Source organism: Mytilus edulis, chromosome 6 (genome assembly GCF_963676685.1).
Source record: "Mytilus edulis chromosome 6, xbMytEdul2.2, whole genome shotgun sequence".
NCBI classification, from domain to species: Eukaryota; Metazoa; Mollusca; class Bivalvia; order Mytilida; family Mytilidae; genus Mytilus; species Mytilus edulis.
The window spans coordinates 74,482,504-74,502,734 of NC_092349.1; positions in this window are offsets into that span (position 1 = coordinate 74,482,504).

The window sequence follows — 20,231 nt, forward strand, 5'->3', positions numbered from 1 at the left end:
ATTTGATCGTGTATGTAATAATTTATTATAACACTTTTAACATTAGATTTAAATATTTAAAGTGTAAATTGCGTGATTTTGTATTAAAAATGTATTATTTGCTGAAGCACGTCATTATTTTCCCTCTGTGAGCCTCTGACATTCCTTAGTGTTCTGTATAGCTTTTGACTACGTCACATAGTAACCGGTTTATGATGACGTTTTTGAGGTTCCAATTGGGGATAAAAACATCGTATATACCCCGGCAGTTTCCTGAATATATACTGACATCTCTGTGTTGTTATCCAATCACAAACCTCGACACATTTGTAATCCGTAATATATATATATGCTTGTACACAGGTAGTAAGGTCGTCATATCGAGGAACGTTTATAGTACAGTGATTTTGTCATAGTTTGGATAATTTTGACATGGTTAATTTATGTTACTTTTCTAAACTATTGCCTCAGTTCTAGTCACACAAGCAGAGGAAGAGGAAATAAGATGTTTGAATCTGTATTGGATGTCAAACGAGCTACATTGGAATTGTTGTTTCACGAAATTAATGCAGAATAAGCAAGATATCGGAATTGCTATGGCTTGGTTAAGCGATTGACATGGTTCGGTTAATAGTCTAGAAATTCGTCATGGTTTCGGTCAAGTTTGTCATGGTTTAGATCGAAATAAATATATATAAAATTGAGAATGGAAATGGGGAATGTGTCAAAGAGACAACAACCCGACCAAATAAAAAACAACATGTGTTTCACTTTAATACTGAAAATTTGTTTGATAGCGCCTGTTATTGAACGAAGTTACACTATATATTAACTGCCTAAGAAGAAAAAGCCTTTTTAACCAAATTTAGTGGGTGTAATTGTCAAAGCGTGAATTATGAAACCGAATCGTTACGCGTGATATTGGTTTTAAAACTATATGTGAATTTACAATTAAAAAAAAAACACTTTCAAAGTTCGAATTTAAAATATGAAAGATCACAATTTCGATTTGGATTTAAACCGACATAACGTTCAAGTTTATAAATTATTATTACGAATCAATAAAAATCTTTGTAATCAGTCTCATAATCATTGCTTTATCAACAAAAGACATTTCTCCCGGCAAATAAAAATTACAAATTATCTCCCCTGGACATTGTAATACTTAAAAGTTACTACGGATACAATATGAAATATTTCCGGACTTTAAATAAATAATAATAGATTTGAATTAAATAAATTCTTGAAACGTTTCTCAATTGTTTACATAAATAAAGCATATCGCGTCCTAAGCGTAACCAACACAAAAAATAATTAATCTCAATGGAAACAAATAAAATCTATACAAAATATATACAATTAATTTAAGTGAATATCAGAAAATGAATTTTAACTTTAGTTAGCTTTACCCAAAAATATAAAGTAATTTAAAACTCTTTAATTTAAATAAACAAAAATACAAAAAATATAATTCAACTTACCTGGTGTAAAACAAGAGAAAGTTCTAGTAAATATTGATGTTTATTATTTGAAATCAGTAATCAAAGTGACCGTTGAAAACATAGATTGTTTCCATGCGGGCGTGGTCACATGATCACTGATTTCTTAACTTTCTCCTGTTTTCACCAATCAAAAATTACCTAAATTACAAGGCTCCCTTGACCACAACCTATTTTCACTGGTTGGTCAATAATCCAGTCATGGGTGTCAGGTGTTATAAACAATTTCACACATGAGTAATAGGAAAAGGTTGTTTAACAAAAGCCTTAATTTTCATGTAAGGTACATAATCCAAAGTAAATAATTTAGCACTTACATGTCTCTTTGTTATCCGTCTTAATTACGTAATCTAAATATTAAAGTTGTATGTCATTCTTCTTTATCAAAAATTAACATTCCAAAAATAATGTAACTTATGTAAGGAGAAATTTTAGAAATAAAATAAAAATTTAAACTTCAAAATACTTTAACTCAAATTGTAAAAATTGAATAATTTTCACTTTAGTTTTGGTCTGTTATATTAAAATTTTGTCTTTGGCAATTCATAATTTTTTCTATAACAACTCTTCCTCAACCTCACTAAGCTTTGTCCCAAAGCTTGAATTTGAAACATCATCTGAACTGATAAAATAAGAATAATAATTATATATATGTACATGTAAAAAGAATAAAAGTATGATAAACATAATGTAAAAGTTCATATAGAGTCAATGTTTATATATCACAATCATGTGAATGTAGTTTTGTGATCTAATGCCCATAAAATACTTAAGTTAAAAAATTAAAAATACATATATGTATGGTCATAATTGCAGATATTCAATAAGACACTTCCAAAATTTCAAAGTATGTATGTTAATACACTTGTAACGGGGAGGCACTGAGGTATTGCTTGTTTGCAAATATGCATTTAATAAGTATTACGGTACCAATTTGCATATGAGGAGGAAGATTAACACTTCACACTAAAATATGTGTGTTTTAAAAATAGTACTGATGCAGTTTTCCAATAATGAAAAATCAAGTAAACCAGGTGCTTTAGTGCAACAGAAAAGTCAAAGTACCAATACATTTTCATATTAATAGACAATATAACAATATAAAATTCAAATATAAAACATGAAAATGAACGATTCATTGCATGCTCACTTCTTGTAAGCGCATGATCTGCAATCTCACGATCTGCAATCTCTATGACATAATGTAATCTAAAAATATGTTTAATATAACTGTGTTCTAAATCCTACAAAAAGAAATAAACTAAATATTAATACACTCCAATAATTAACTCCTCCACTTTGGCTCTCGGTAACATTTCACTGAACACTTAACTTCATCATACATAACTATAATATTGGGATGGATTCTAGTTTCTCAGGACACTAAATTGCTAAAATAAAAAAAAGAAGATGATTAGTCGAATGAGCACGGCCGTACTCTAGCACTACTGACAACAAAACACATATGCATTCTGTTAGGTTTGACTTCACATCATAATTTGCCGATCAAATTTCTGAAATTAGAAAAAAAATGTTAATCAAAGGGTCAAATAATTAAAGAAAGGTCCACTGCGCAGATTCGAAACTGGAGTTCAATCCAGATTATTTGAATGTAAGTGAGTTATTCGCCATCAAAGCTTTATCTGTGTTATTCCAGTGAAATTTTGTACAGTAATTTGTTTTCACCTATGGCCTTGTAAAATATTTTTTCTGTTTTCTCCTCCTTCCTTTTTTTGTTTTCCTCGTAAAGTATTCATGTATCAATCCCTCTCCAATATTCTGTTTTGGTTCCCATGTCGGTTTGGAACCATCTTTCCATTTCACAAGAAAATACTGTATTCCTCTTGTTTTCCTTGTATTTAGTAGTGTCTCAACCTCATGAAACGTATCATCTATGACATTGTTTGGTTCATCTCCCTTATCACTGTTAGTATCTGAATCTGTACTCTCATCGTCTGCAATTTGATCATCTTGATCATTATCTGCAAGTGGGTTATTTTGTGCATTGGGTGGATTATCTGGAACTGAACGTTCTGGAGCTTGTGGCGGGTCACGGAAATCATTGGGATCAACATATTGTCTAAGATTGCTCGCATTGACCATAGCTTTAACTTCCTTCTGGTCACTGCAGCGTCTTAATTTATATGTGAAATTCGGCCCACAGTCAGTTATGTAATAAGGACCATTAAATTTATCAACTAATAAACAGACGACAAATTCACGATTTTTGAATAAAATAAGATATAATATGCAATACGTACTGTTTTCATAAATTCATGATAAATGTGTTTCATAATAAATAAATAAATAAATAAAATATAAGCTTTATTTAGAGTCGGCAAGGTATACAAACATAGACAAACATAATGAGCTTTTAACCGACATATGAAACATTTTTAACAATACAACATTTATAACAATACAACACATAATATAATACACATGCAATAAATGCGGACCCTACAGCCATCCAAGTGTAAAATTGATACACAGATTGATAAAGAATAGTTAACGAACAGAGCGGACAAGAGTTTTAAAAGTAGCAGTCAAGTTTCATTTGTAGAAAAAAAATGTACCTTTTAACATGGTTAATAATGTAGTATAACTTAAAATAGGGTTTGTTGTTCAGCTTGTTGATATTGAATCAAATTCCACTTTGTTGTTTTTGTGATGCGATTCATGTTTACTGTTAAATAATGATATATAAATTTCAGTTTCACTGTAGAGCGATTCATTACTGTTGTATATGCGATGCATTTTCACAGAAGGATTTAATAAATTTTCAACATATAAAGTCGTAATTTAGCCGACTCTCTAACATAATTTATGAAGTCAGAAGGATTCATTATGTATGCATACTTTGTGAGTGTGAAAGTCTGAGGTAATATTTCAATAAATGCCGTAAAAATGGCATGTATTGCTCATTGTTGAAGACCGAACGGTTACCTATAGTTGTTAATATCTGTGTCATTTAGGTCTCTTGTGGAAAGTTGTCTTATTGGCATACATACCACATCTTCTTTTTTATATTGTCAATCCTATATTCCCTGATAATTTAGTTTAAACAGTATTTATTAATGAAAAATGTCAAGACAAATATTACAATGTTACATAAAGTTCAAATATGGGATTCGGAAACAAGTTTGGAAAAACTTTTATAAATCCGTCTCCCTAAAAAAAAACAAAAAAAAAATCTATTTAACATACAATATTACGTGCCAACAGTATATTCATTTTATGGTAGCATATGATACATTGAATAAATAAAGGCTATTGGTACTTTACGGAACGGAACGGAACGGAACGGAACGGAACAGAATTTCATTTAAGGTATCCAAAGGGGGCATTTATCAAAATTTCGAAAAATCTTTAAAACAAAACAAACTTTAAAATTTCTGTGTTTTACGGTTTTCCATATACAAATAACACAAATGTATACTTAATCTCATCTTCACAGGTGAAATGTGTAATAATGTATAACATCGGGAAATATTCTGTAGACGAATATGTCGGATTGTCCTGATAAATTATCATGAAATTAACGCATTTGCAAGTCATGCATTATGATATCTAGACTCTGATTTAAACTTTTTAATTTATTTTTCCGTTCCGTTCCGTTCCGTTCCGTTCCGCAAAGTACCAATTGCTCTGAGGAATTGGTATTTAACGGAAAAAACAGAAACAGACATCATTAATGTAATTAAAGCAGTATGATAAAAAAAATATTGTCTGACACCTCTTTTTGCATGAGTGGTATGTGTTTTAGATAGCATTTTCGACTTGATCCATTATAAAAAATTTAACACAAAGGCAGGTTACACAAAAAGTCTTTCTCCTTCCATCGGTAATTATATTTAAAAAAAGAGGCCTTCAACAGCCCGTTCCGACGATGATTAGAGACAGTGATCAAGTTGAATCTGATGTAAACTTTTTAATTTATTTTTCCGTTCCGTTCCGTTCCGCAAAGTACCAATTGCTCTGAGGAATTGGTATTTAACGGAAAAAACGGAAACAGACATTTTTAATGTAATTAAAGCAGTATGATAAAAAAAAATTGTCTGACACCTCTTTTTGCATGAGTGGTATGTGTTTTAGATAGCATTTTCGACTTGATCAATAATAAAAAATTTAACACAAAGGCAGGTTACACAAAAAGTCTTTCTCCTTCCATCGGTAATTATATTTTAAAAAAGAGGCCTTCAACAGCCCGTTCCGACGATGATTAGAGACAGTGATCCAGTTGAATCTGATTTAAACTTTTTAATTTATTTTTCCGTTCCGTTCCGTTCCGCAAAGTACCAATTGCTCTGAGGAATTGGCATTTAACGGAAAAAACGGAAACAGACATCTTTAATGTAATTAAAGCAGTATGATAAAAAAAAATTGTCTGACACCTCTTTTTGCATGAGTGGTATGTGTTTTAGATAGCATTTTCGACTTGATCAATAATAAAAAATTTAACACAAAGGCAGGTTACACAAAAAGTCTTTCTCCTTCCATCGGTAATTATATTTTAAAAAAGGGGCCTTCAACAAACCGTTCCGACGATGATTAGAGACAGTGATCCAGTTGAATCTGATTTAAACTTTTTAATTTATTTTTCCGTTCCGTTCCGTTCCGCAAAGTACCAATTGCTCTGAGGAATTGGTATTTAACGGAAAAAACGGAAACAGACATCTTTAATGTAATTAAAGCAGTATGATAAAAAAAAAATTGTCTGACACCTCTTTTTGCATGAGTGGTATGTGTTTTAGATAGCATTTTCGACTTGATCCATTATAAAAAATTTAACACAAAGGCAGGTTACACAAAAAGTCTTTCTCCTTCCATCGGTAATTATATTTAAAAAAAAAAGAGGCCTTCAACAGCCCGTTCCGACGATGATTAGAGACAGTGATCCAGTTGAATCTGATGTAAACTTTTTAATTTATTTTTCCGTTCCGTTCCGTTCCGCAAAGTACCAATTGCTCTGAGGAATTGGTATTTAACGGAAAAAACGGAAACAGACATCTTTAATGTAATTAAAGCAGTATGATAAAAAAAAATTGTCTGACACCTCTTTTTGCATGAGTGGTATGTGTTTTAGATAGCATTTTCGACTTGATCAATAATAAAAAATTTAACACAAAGGCAGGTTACAAAAAAAGTCTTTCTCCTTCCATCGGTAATTATATTTTAAAAAAGAGGCCTTCAACAGCCCGTTCCGACGATGATTAGAGACAGTGATCCAGTTGAATCTGATTTAAACTTTTTAATTTATTTTTCCGTTCCGTTCCGTTCCGCAAAGTACCAATTGCTCTGAGGAATTGGTATTTAACGGAAAAAACGGAAACAGACATCTTTAATGTAATTAAAGCAGTATGATAAAAAAAAATTGTCTGACACCTCTTTTTGCATGAGTGGTATGTGTTTTAGATAGCATTTTCGACTTGATCAATAATAAAAAATTTAACACAAAGGCAGGTTACACAAAAAGTCTTTCTCCTTCCATCGGTAATTATATTTTAAAAAAGGGGCCTTCAACAAACCGTTCCGACGATGATTAGAGACAGTGATCCAGTTGAATCTGATTTAAACTTTTTAATTTATTTTTCCGTTCCGTTCCGTTCCGTTCCGTTCCGCAAAGTACCAATTGCTCTGAGGAATTGGTATTTAACGGAAAAAACGGAAACAGACATCTTTAATGTAATTAAAGCAGTATGATAAAAAAAAATTGTCTGACACCTCTTTTTGCATGAGTGGTATGTGTTTTAGATAGCATTTTCGACTTGATCCATTATAAAAAATTTAACACAAAGGCAGGTTACACAAAAAGTCTTTCTCCTTCCATCGGTAATTATATTTAAAAAAAAAAAGAGGCCTGCAACAGCCCGTTCCGACGATGATTAGAGACAGTGATCCAGTTGAATCTGATGTAAACTTTTTAATTTATTTTTCCGTTCCGTTCCGTTCCGCAAAGTACCAATTGCTCTGAGGAATTGGTATTTAACGGAAAAAACGGAAACAGACATCTTTAATGTAATTAAAGCAGTATGATAAAAAAAAAATTGTCTGACACCTCTTTTTGCATGAGTGGTATGTGTTTTAGATAGCATTTTCGACTTGATCAATAATAAAAAATTTAACACAAAGGCAGGTTACACAAAAAGTCTTTCTCCTTCCATCGGTAATTATATTTTAAAAAAGAGGCCTTCAACAGCCCGTTCCGACGATGATTAGAGACAGTGATCCAGTTGAATCTGATTTAAACTTTTTAATTTATTTTTCCGTTCCGTTCCGTTCCGCAAAGTACCAATTGCTCTGAGGAATTGGCATTTAACGGAAAAAACGGAAACAGACATCTTTAATGTAATTAAAGCAGTATGATAAAAAAAAATTGTCTGACACCTCTTTTTGCATGAGTGGTATGTGTTTTAGATAGCATTTTCGACTTGATCAATAATAAAAAATTTAACACAAAGGCAGGTTACACAAAAAGTCTTTCTCCTTCCATCGGTAATTATATTTTAAAAAAGGGGCCTTCAACAAACCGTTCCGACGATGATTAGAGACAGTGATCCAGTTGAATCTGATTTAAACTTTTTAATTTATTTTTCCGTTCCGTTCCGTTCCGCAAAGTACCAATTGCTCTGAGGAATTGGTATTTAACGGAAAAAACGGAAACAGACATCTTTAATGTAATTAAAGCAGTATGATAAAAAAAAAATTGTCTGACACCTCTTTTTGCATGAGTGGTATGTGTTTTAGATAGCATTTTCGACTTGATCCATTATAAAAAATTTAACACAAAGGCAGGTTACACAAAAAGTCTTTCTCCTTCCATCGGTAATTATATTTAAAAAAAAAAGAGGCCTTCAACAGCCCGTTCCGACGATGATTAGAGACAGTGATCCAGTTGAATCTGATGTAAACTTTTTAATTTATTTTTCCGTTCCGTTCCGTTCCGCAAAGTACCAATTGCTCTGAGGAATTGGTATTTAACGGAAAAAACGGAAACAGACATCTTTAATGTAATTAAAGCAGTATGATAAAAAAAAATTGTCTGACACCTCTTTTTGCATGAGTGGTATGTGTTTTAGATAGCATTTTCGACTTGATCAATAATAAAAAATTTAACACAAAGGCAGGTTACAAAAAAAGTCTTTCTCCTTCCATCGGTAATTATATTTTAAAAAAGAGGCCTTCAACAGCCCGTTCCGACGATGATTAGAGACAGTGATCCAGTTGAATCTGATTTAAACTTTTTAATTTATTTTTCCGTTCCGTTCCGTTCCGCAAAGTACCAATTGCTCTGAGGAATTGGTATTTAACGGAAAAAACGGAAACAGACATCTTTAATGTAATTAAAGCAGTATGATAAAAAAAAATTGTCTGACACCTCTTTTTGCATGAGTGGTATGTGTTTTAGATAGCATTTTCGACTTGATCAATAATAAAAAATTTAACACAAAGGCAGGTTACACAAAAAGTCTTTCTCCTTCCATCGGTAATTATATTTTAAAAAAGGGGCCTTCAACAAACCGTTCCGACGATGATTAGAGACAGTGATCCAGTTGAATCTGATTTAAACTTTTTAATTTATTTTTCCGTTCCGTTCCGTTCCGTTCCGTTCCGTTCCGTTCCGCAAAGTACCAATTGCTCTGAGGAATTGGTATTTAACGGAAAAAACGGAAACAGACATCTTTAATGTAATTAAAGCAGTATGATAAAAAAAAATTGTCTGACACCTCTTTTTGCATGAGTGGTATGTGTTTTAGATAGCATTTTCGACTTGATCCATTATAAAAAATTTAACACAAAGGCAGGTTACACAAAAAGTCTTTCTCCTTCCATCGGTAATTATATTTAAAAAAAAAAAAGAGGCCTGCAACAGCCCGTTCCGACGATGATTAGAGACAGTGATCCAGTTGAATCTGATGTAAACTTTTTAATTTATTTTTCCGTTCCGTTCCGTTCCGCAAAGTACCAATTGCTCTGAGGAATTGGTATTTAACGGAAAAAACGGAAACAGACATCTTTAATGTAATTAAAGCAGTATGATAAAAAAAAAATTGTCTGACACCTCTTTTTGCATGAGTGGTATGTGTTTTAGATAGCATTTTCGACTTGATCAATAATAAAAAATTTAACACAAAGGCAGGTTACACAAAAAGTCTTTCTCCTTCCATCGGTAATTATATTTTAAAAAAGAGGCCTTCAACAGCCCGTTCCGACGATGATTAGAGACAGTGATCCAGTTGAATCTGATTTAAACTTTTTAATTTATTTTTCCGTTCCGTTCCGTTCCGCAAAGTACCAATTGCTCTGAGGAATTGGTATTTAACGGAAAAAACGGAAACAGACATCTTTAATGTAATTAAAGCAGTATGATAAAAAAAAATTGTCTGACACCTCTTTTTGCATGAGTGGTATGTGTTTTAGATAGCATTTTCGACTTGATCAATAATAAAAAATTTAACACAAAGGCAGGTTACACAAAAAGTCTTTCTCCTTCCATCGGTAATTATATTTTAAAAAAGGGGCCTTCAACAAACCGTTCCGACGATGATTAGAGAGCGATCCAGTTGAATCTGATTTAAACTTTTTAATTTATTTTTCCGTTCCGTTCCGTTCCGTTCCGTTCCGCAAAGTACCAATTGCTCTGAGGAATTGGTATTTAACGGAAAAAACGGAAACAGACATCTTTAATGTAATTAAAGCAGTATGATAAAAAAAAATTGTCTGACACCTCTTTTTGCATGAGTGGTATGTGTTTTAGATAGCATTTTCGACTTGATCCATTATAAAAAATTTAACACAAAGGCAGGTTACACAAAAAGTCTTTCTCCTTCCATCGGTAATTATATTTAAAAAAAAAAGAGGCCTGCAACAGCCCGTTCCGACGATGATTAGAGACAGTGATCCAGTTGAATCTGATGTAAACTTTTTAATTTATTTTTCCGTTCCGTTCCGTTCCGCAAAGTACCAATTGCTCTGAGGAATTGGTATTTAACGGAAAAAACGGAAACAGACATCTTTAATGTAATTAAAGCAGTATGATAAAAAAAAATTGTCTGACACCTCTTTTTGCATGAGTGGTATGTGTTTTAGATAGCATTTTCGACTTGATCAATAATAAAAAATTTAACACAAAGGCAGGTTACACAAAAAGTCTTTCTCCTTCCATCGGTAATTATATTTTAAAAAAGAGGCCTTCAACAGCCCGTTCCGACGATGATTAGAGACAGTGATCCAGTTGAATCTGATTTAAACTTTTTAATTTATTTTTCCGTTCCGCCCAGCAAACATCCATGTAATCTATATTTATCGTAGCATGCTAACATAAGAAATCAGAGCTATTTAAAATGTTTCTTAGGAGAGAATCTGTTTTTGCCAAACTTTTAACAATTATTTAAGAGTGCTCAACTAAATAGAAATTTGTATAGTGAAAAAGTCTTCTCTATAATGATAACAATTATCTTTGCTGTTTCTGAACACCTCAAATATATGTACACAACTCTTAACATGGGCGATCTAATATTAAACAGAATTTTAATTTAACTAAACAAGTTGTACTATTACACCATTGCTCTTGAGAAGATAGAGCGCTCAGGGCGACTTGAACAGCGCCTCATTATATAGATCAAGATCCGAAAACGGCAGCTTTTAATTATGCGTGTTATATTTGTTTATTGCTTTTTTTTCTAGAAACCGGAAACGCTGTTTTTCTCGCTTTTTATTGGTTTACATTTAATAGTGAGTGCAAGTAAAGGGGTCTCTTATAACTTACTATATTGGATGTGCTTTGTTCATTGTTGAATGCCATTAGGCATACGATGTTTTATTGGGGTATACATCTTTATTAGTTCGTCTTTTGATAAAAGTTGTCTCATTTGTAATCGTACCCATTATGTCTCCTATGTTTATATAGACTACACTGCATTGGCTCTGCGATTCCAGTTTCTGTCGTCGTCAGGCAAGTATAATATTACGAAATTGTCTAAAATGCAGGTTGCAGGTTGCGGGTTGCGGGTTGCAGGTTGCGGGTTGCGGGTTGCAGGTTGCGGGTTGCGGGTTGCAGGTTGCGGGTTGCGGGTTGCGGGTTGCGGGTTGCCACAAGGGTATTAGCATGGAATGGTGTAATCTACATAATTTTACTTGTTTCACTTGTTATAACAATTTTATGATCAATGTTTAAGGCATGGTATTTAATTACAATACACATCATTCTTATGTAAATAAACTTACACCTAAAAATAGTAATCTATCAATTTACATTAATTACAATATCTTGATGGGTTTATGTAATATTATACACACATTTTCGTATGAAAAAAGAAAGCTTAACAAACATTTGGGTAAAACCTTCAACAAACGCGTAGATTCTAACCACTTACTAATACATATTAAGCATCAAGACTTGACACAGTTTTAATTTTAAGTGGTAAATTAAAGACTTTTTGCCTTTAAACTAGATATATATGTATGTATATCATTGTATATATTTTTGATTAACAGTGTTTCTGGATTCTTTAGCTAAGTTCTATTGCATTCGTAGCAAGGGTCCTCCTCAAAAGTCTACCTACTCGAAGTCTTGTTTTCCCTTGGTGCTCTTTTAAATTTTTATAAATACGCTATGAAATTTTACTCAAAGGCATTTTTTAGTAACGTGTTGCAGGGGAAATAGAAATACCTAGCGTCTGTTAGTCCTTTCTTTGCCGATCTCAGTGAGTATCCGGCTTTTGTTATCGCTCCCACGTGTACAACTTTTGCATTTTTTTTTTATAAAACTATTCTATAAATAGGTTATAATAGGTTAATATCAGCAACATCTATGACAAGTTCTAAAAAGGTTGACGTATTTAAAAGAGTTATGCCCCTAAGAAGTATTATTTTTTTTAGAAAATGTCCTGTGAGCTGAACATATACATGTATCTCTGGGATTTTTTGTTGCTGTCCTTGAGTATAAAAGTTTCAAAGAAACAAAGTTTTAGTTTGACTTGAGAGTTGAGAAACTATGATAATTGCAAAAGACAAGAAAAAATTCTGAATCACTGAATATAGACCATCAAACAGAGCTGCCCCTTCTGCCAAAACAAATCTCAATTTTTCGGAAAACATTTGAAATACTCTGTAGAGCCTCCAGGGTTACTATGACATGTCTTCCCATTTGAAAATTTCTGTATTTTGTCCTGTCTTTCATGTATTGTCAAAATATTAATTTACATGTATATATATAAGAATTGCACTTCCAATTTTAATCAGGACGCAAAAATAAGCCAACTTGAAGGTTCTGTGTTGAAGGCTGTATTGTAAAATAATACTGCTTACTTTAACTTCATTGTCTTGGATGGAGAGTTGTCTCATTGGCACTCGTACCACATCTTCTTATTTGTGTACTAGTGTTGTACTCATGTTGTTTTTGTATCAGGATTATATGTTCTACTAACCTCTAGTTTTCAGTAAGTGTTTATTTCTGCCAATTTAAAGCACAAAAGTGCACACGCTAAAATGTATCGCCTTCTTTACTTGTCAGTGATATTATGTTGATAGTCCTAAATATATAGCATTATTGCAACTGTCACATAAATTTAACATTTACCAAGAATACTAAACATTGACCAATGAACCATGCCCGACAGACAAACATGTACAGCTAACAATTCTTCAGTACAACAAATATAGTTGACCTATTACTTATAAATTAAGAAAAACAGACAAAACACAAAAACTTAACACTGACCAATGAACCGTGAAAATACATAAAATATTTATGGATGACCAGCAACCTGCAAACTTCAACCCGCAACCCGCAACCTGCAACCTGCAACCCGCAACCCGCAACCTGCAAAATAGCACTTCCCACATATTACATGAACATTCCTTCTGTCATCGTTGATTGAATTTATTTCCAAAAGAAGAATCATGAAATTTATAGTAGGATAAACAAAGAAGATTAACACATAAATTTTTATTTATATTCAAACCAAATTGATCAAAATTCAAATCCCGTGTCTACTCTTAAAAAGTTTGCGTACAAGGATCTGACAACACTCCGTTTTACTTTCTGTCCTGGTAGTTTTTACATCAGCTAATAAAAATTTAAGCTTTCAAATTTTAAAAGTGTGTATTAATCCGACAAATTAAGAGAACCTCAAAAGATCTTTAAACAGAAAGTAAAATTGAGCGTTTTCAGATCCTTATAAGCAACGTATCGACACATTTTATATGATCTTTAGGGACGGACCATTTAACTTGCAGAGGGGGAGGCATGCGCGCATTTTTTTTTATTTTTGGGAAGTGGCGCGACAAATTATTTTTTTCAAATTTAACATTATTTTTTATGGTAAATATCCTCTGTCAAAATTTTTTTTCTCCCTTTGCTGGCCAAATTATTTATTTTCTCTATTCAGAATCAACATATTTATTTACGAAAAAAAACATGCCCCCCCCCCCCCCCCCCCCCCAATTGCAAGTTAATTGGTCCGTCCCTTAGTTTAGTCCGATTGTATTCAAACTGACGAAAAGGTCAGTCATTCGATTTTTTGGCCTTCGCAATAAGGTAATATGTCCCGGGATATTGAATTTATGTCAGTTTTCAAATTTTCAATAAGGCTCTCTATAGAATAAACATAATCTACTACTACGGGTGTTTTTTTTTTAACGACCTTGACAAAAGCCCTTGCACGGTTGATATAAGTTTTATTGTTAAAATATATAATGATTTGTAAGTATACTTGAATGACGATACATTTTTTTTGATTTTTTGATTTCTTTGGATAGTGAATTCCACACCTTTTGACCACTAAAAGAAAAGCTTGGTTTGTATAATTCTGTATTTGATTTTGGAACAATAAAATTATCTGAAAATGAGAGTCGAGTACTGTATGACTGTTTGCTATTTGTAGTTACAATAAGATTTGACAAGTATTGGGGTACCAATCCATTGTTTTATTCATACATTAATAAGGACTTGTGGTATAATATTCTATTACATGTATATACTGGAATTATTCCAGATTCTTTAAAAAGTTCAACATATGGTTTTTGAAAATCGTGTTCATTTAAAATAATTCTAGCTTCCCTTTTTTGTAATTTAAGCAAACTGTCGATTAAAAATGTGTTACAGTTGCCCCATATTGAACAACAGTAGTCAAAATTTGGAAGAATGTATGCATTATAAAATAAAATTCTTGCATTATGATTTAAATATTTCTTGATCCTTTTTAGTAGAGCTAAAGGAAGAATTTACCTTAAAGTTTTTAATAACATATTTGATATGATCAGACCAAGACAGAGTTGCGTCCACAAAAATACCAAGGACTTGTTCACGCTGACTTTCATTAATATATTGATTATTAATGAAGATATTAAAAGGTTCATTACACATGACAGAAAGTTTGTGTTTTGAACATAAAGACATTTTCTTTGTTTTGGATACATTGATTAACATTTTGTTTTCATCACACCAATGAGAAATATTTTCTAACACAGTATTTAGTGTCTGGCTATACAACTTTTGTTTTTACCAGTAACAGAAATAGTACTATCATCAGCCAAAAGATCACTGTTATGATTTGGATTACACAAAGGCAAAAAATTAATGAATAATAAGAATAATATGGGACCTTAAACGAACCCTTGAGGTACACCTGTTTTTACTTTTAATACACCTGAAAAAGTATTTGAAATGTATACAACCTGCTGTCTATCAGTTAGATATGAAGTAAGCCAGTGCAGTGAAGAATAAGAAAATCTGTATTTTTGTAATTTCTGGAGGAGCAGTTTATGATGAAGAACATCAGAAGCTTTACAAAGATCCAGAAATACTGCTCCTACTAATTCGCCTTCATCAATTGCTTTTAACCATTTATCTAACAAAGTTGTCATGGCAGTTTGACAGGAATGGTTCAAACGAAAACCTGATTGCAGGACATACAACAGATTATATGTGTCCGTATAGTTCATTAAATAAGTTTTTACGTGTCTCTCAAGTATTTTAGATACTAATTGTAAAAATGCACTTGGTCTGTAATTAAATACATCATTTTTTAACATTTATTTTCAAAAACTGGTATGACTTTAGCTAGTTTGAATAATGATGGATAAACTGATTTTTTAATGCTTGAATTAAAAATTTGACATAAGGGAACTGAAATAAGATGAGAAGTAATTTTTAAAAACTTTGCACTGATATTATCAAGACTGCTTTTATTACATTACAGATGCCTGTTTCCGTTCGATTCCGTTAAATACCAATTCCTCAGAGCAATTGGTATTTTGCGGAACGGAACGGAAATCAGATTCAACTTGATCACTGTTTCTAATCATCTTCGGAAGGCCCCTTTTTTAATTTATAATTACCAATGGAAGTAGAAAGACCTTTTGTCTAACCTGTCTTTGTGTTATTTTTTATACGTCCGTCAATTTTGACGGGACGTATTATGGTATACGGAGACGGATTTATAAAAGTTTTTCCAAACTTGTTTCCGAATCCCATATTTGAACTTTATGTAACATTGTAATATTTGTCTTGACATTTTTCATTAATAAATACTGTTTAAACTAAATGTCCAGTGTCCGTCCGTCCGTCCGTCCGTCTGTCCGGTGTAAACATGTCGCACCGTAACTTGAGAACGACTTATCCAAATTTCATGAAACTTAACATAGTTGTTTCTTATGATGGTAAAATGATCTGTATACTTTTTTGTGAAAATAAGATTACAACTTTTTGAGTTACGGCACTTTGTAACTAAAACAGGGGTGTGTTTTTTTCACATGTCGCACCGTATCTCAAAAACGATTCTTGATTATGGCTTAAAACTTTAAATACTTCTTAGTTATATTAATCTTAATATCTGTATACTTTTTGGTGATGATTCAAAATTTCATTTTTGAGTTATTGAGTATTTTGTAAAAAAAAAAAAGGGGGGGTTTACATGTCGCACCATATCTCAAAAACGATTTATGATTATTGCTTAAAACTTTACACACTTCTTTGTTATATTAATCTAAAGATCTGTATACTTTTTGGTGATGATTCATTTTTATATTTTCGAGTTATTGAGTTTTTTGTAAAAAAAGAGTTTTTTTTCACATGTTGCGCTGTATCTCTATTGCTTAAAACTTAACAGGCTAATGTTGCGTCGGGTTTCCAAATACATCTTGTACAATCTTCCTATTGAGCGGGAATAAGGAATGAGTCAGGATATACTAAGCATGACATCCTGTACAACCCTGTGTTATTCAAAAAAGATTTATGTTTTTTCACAAGACGACGGGCGTATCATGCGCTCATGGCGCAGCTGTTTATTTAAATATTGATCAAGTCGAAATGCTATCTAAAACACTTACCACTCATTCAAAAAAGAAGGGTCTGACTTGTTTTTATCATACTGCTTTAATTACATTAAAGATGTCTGTTTCCGTTTTTTCCGTTAAATACCAATTCCTCAGAGCAATTGGTACTTTGCGGAACGGAACGGAACGGAAAAATAAATTAAAAAGTTTAAATCAGATTCAACTGGATCACTGTCTCTAATCATCGTCGGAACGGGCTGTTGAAGGCCCCTTTTTTAAAATATAATTACCGATGGAAGGAGAAAGACTTTTTGTGTAACCTGCCTTTGTTTTAAATTTTTTATTATTGATCAAGTCGAAAATGCTATCTAAAACACATACCACTCATGCAAAAAGAGGTGTCAGACAATTTTTTTTTATCATACTGCTTTAATTACATTAAAGATGTCTGTTTCCGTTTTTTCCGTTAAATACCAATTCCTCAGAGCAATTGGTACTTTGCGGAACGGAACGGAACGGAAAAATAAATTAAAAAGTTTACATCAGATTCAACTTGATCACTGTCTCTAATCATCGTCGGAACGGGCTGCTGAAGGCCTCTTTTTTAAAATATAATTACCGATGGAAGGAGAAAGACTTTTTGTGTAACCTGCCTTTGTGTTAAATTTTTTATTATTGATCAAGTCGAAAATGCTATCTAAAACACATACCACTCATGCAAAAAGAGGTGTCAGACAATTTTTTTTTATCATACTGCTTTAATTACATTAAAAATGTCTGTTTCCGTTTTTTCCGTTAAATACCAATTCCTCAGAGCAATTGGTACTTTGCGGAACGGAACGGAACGGAAAAATAAATTAAAAAGTTTACATCAGATTCAACTTGATCACTGTCTCTAATCATCGTCGGAACGGGCTGTTGAAGGCCTCTTTTTTTAAATATAATTACCGATGGAAGGAGAAAGACTTTTTGTGTAACCTGCCTTTGTGTTAAATTTTTTATAATGGATCAAGTCGAACATGCTCACGGCCGACACTCGGCTAACCGAGAGATAGGTCAGTTAATCTATATTGAGTATGCGGCTATATCGGCGGTGGGTCTGTTAATCGGGTTGGCTAAAGTCTGTTAAGAGTAAAACTCACAATTTAATGTTGAAATCTGTTAAATATACAGATTTTTTGGCACATTATGAGAATCATATCAAAAAAAGAAAAGTGTCTGACAAAATGATATCTATCATAGAACATTTTCCACAATTAAAAAAAATGCATAGCCTGCGCAAAAAATAAGTAAAACGAAAAGGCGTCGCGCAAGTATGTGGTTTTTATGCTTGTACGCATAGCAATATTTTAGATAAAAGGCCAAAAACCATTTTTAGATATGATTTAAAGGACACAAAGTAGTACTTTGGTTCTAAAAAATCAATTGTCATTGATAAATATTTCATAATTGTTATATAAGTTGAGTTATACCACATTTTTATGAATATTAGGGGAATACAGTCTGTTAATGGGTTGGACAATTTAAATCGTGTCAGTTAAGAGTTATTTAGCCACGACAATAGTCTTACTACCTTGAGTTTATATTTTCACATGAAAAAAAATGAGATGTAAAATTACAATACGGTGCAACAGTATCCTTATAGAAAGAGCACTTTTATTTTATTTTTTTTTTCTCTGCATTTCATTAAAAGGGTGTGTCACTTCTAATTAGCGTTATATGGACTGATTGGCCGCTCGAATTCGCATGAATTTATTATTTACGCCAAGTTATCAATCAGCCTTATTTTTTTGTCTGTTCAAAGTCTGTAACATCTATGAATCTGTCATGTGTTGCAATTCAGCTGGTTAAATTCCATGCGTTTCCTTTTGAATACTAAGGCTTTTCTACCTTAGGAATAGATTACCTTATGCCGGCGTCACACATTGACGGATAGACCAGCGTGCACCAAACGTACAGAGAAAACTGACAAAGTCGGTATACGTTAGTTGCACGCCATAGGAACGCTTAGCAATCGTTCAAAGCGCGTTGCATAAGTTTGAAGTACGTCGAAATACAAAGGTAAAATTGAGAAAGGAAATGGGGAATGTGTCAAAGCGACAACAACCCGACAAAAGAACAGGCAACAGACAAAGGCCACCAATGGTTCTTCAATGTAGAGAGAAACTCCCGCACCCGTAGGCGTCCTTCAGCTGGGCCCTTAAAAAATATGCATACTAGTACAGTGATAATGGACGTCAAAATAAAGTCCGAATTATACACAAGAAACTAAAATTAAAAATCATATAAGACTAACAAAGGACAGAGGCTCCTGACTTGGGACAGGCGCAAAATTGCGGAGGGGATAAACATGTTTATGTATTATCAACCCTCCCCCTATACCTCTAGCCACTGAAGGAAAGTAAATACGCTTGATGAACGCTACAACCCGAGGAAATTTTTATGCAGCATAAAAAAAAATACAACATACGCCAACATTCGTTTCTTGAACACCGGATAAACGCTTAGCCTTAGGTACGCTTCTAGTACGCTCAATACACGCTTAAAGCATATTGGCAGCGTAAATGATTTTTAACACGCCGGAGCTATACGCTGATGTGTGACGCCGGTATTAGTTGTATTTCCTCAATGCTTTTCAACTTTGTTTTTGGCCTTTTAAACATTTTTTTCTTCGAGCGTCACTGATGAGTTTTTCGTAGACGAAACGCGTGTCTGGCGTAAATATAAGGCGCAAGTATCAAATTTCAATCCTGGTATCTATGAGGAGTTTATTTCCGGTATGTATATTCCTTTGTACCGAGTCATCATTCTCATTTTCTGCCGCCTAAGGAAATGTCTGTACCCAGTTCTAAACCGTGGTTCTAAACAAGAGATAGACATTAGTTTTTTTTTTTTAAAGTGTTGGGTGCTTATCTAATGTGTAACAACAAGACAATTTTATATTCCTGTAAATCACAATGAATGCATAATAATAATTTTATTTTTCGAGTAATGATCTATACCAATGATATCGTAAGTCATTTAGCCGACTCGCAGTCCGCAAACGTGCTTGTTTTTCTATCGAGTGACCTTCAAGGTGGTGTAGAGAAAGGTTAATGTTGAAAGGTTTGTCTATATTTGTTTGCATTATAAACATATTTCAGTTCATTTGATAAAAAAATCAAAACATTACGAATAAAATTGAGAATGGAAATGGGGAATGTGTCAAAGAGACAACAACCCGACCAAATAAAAAACAACAGCAGAGGGTCACCAACAGGTCTTCAATTTAGCGAGAAATTCCCGCACCCGGAGGCGTCCCTCAGCTGGCCCCTAAACAAATATATACTAGTCCAGTGATAATGAACGCCATACTAATTTCCAAATTGTACACAAGAAACTAAAATTAAAATAATACAAGACTAACAAAGGCCAGAGGCTCCTGACTTGGGACAGGCGCAAAAATGCGGCGGGGTTAAACATGTTTGTGAGATC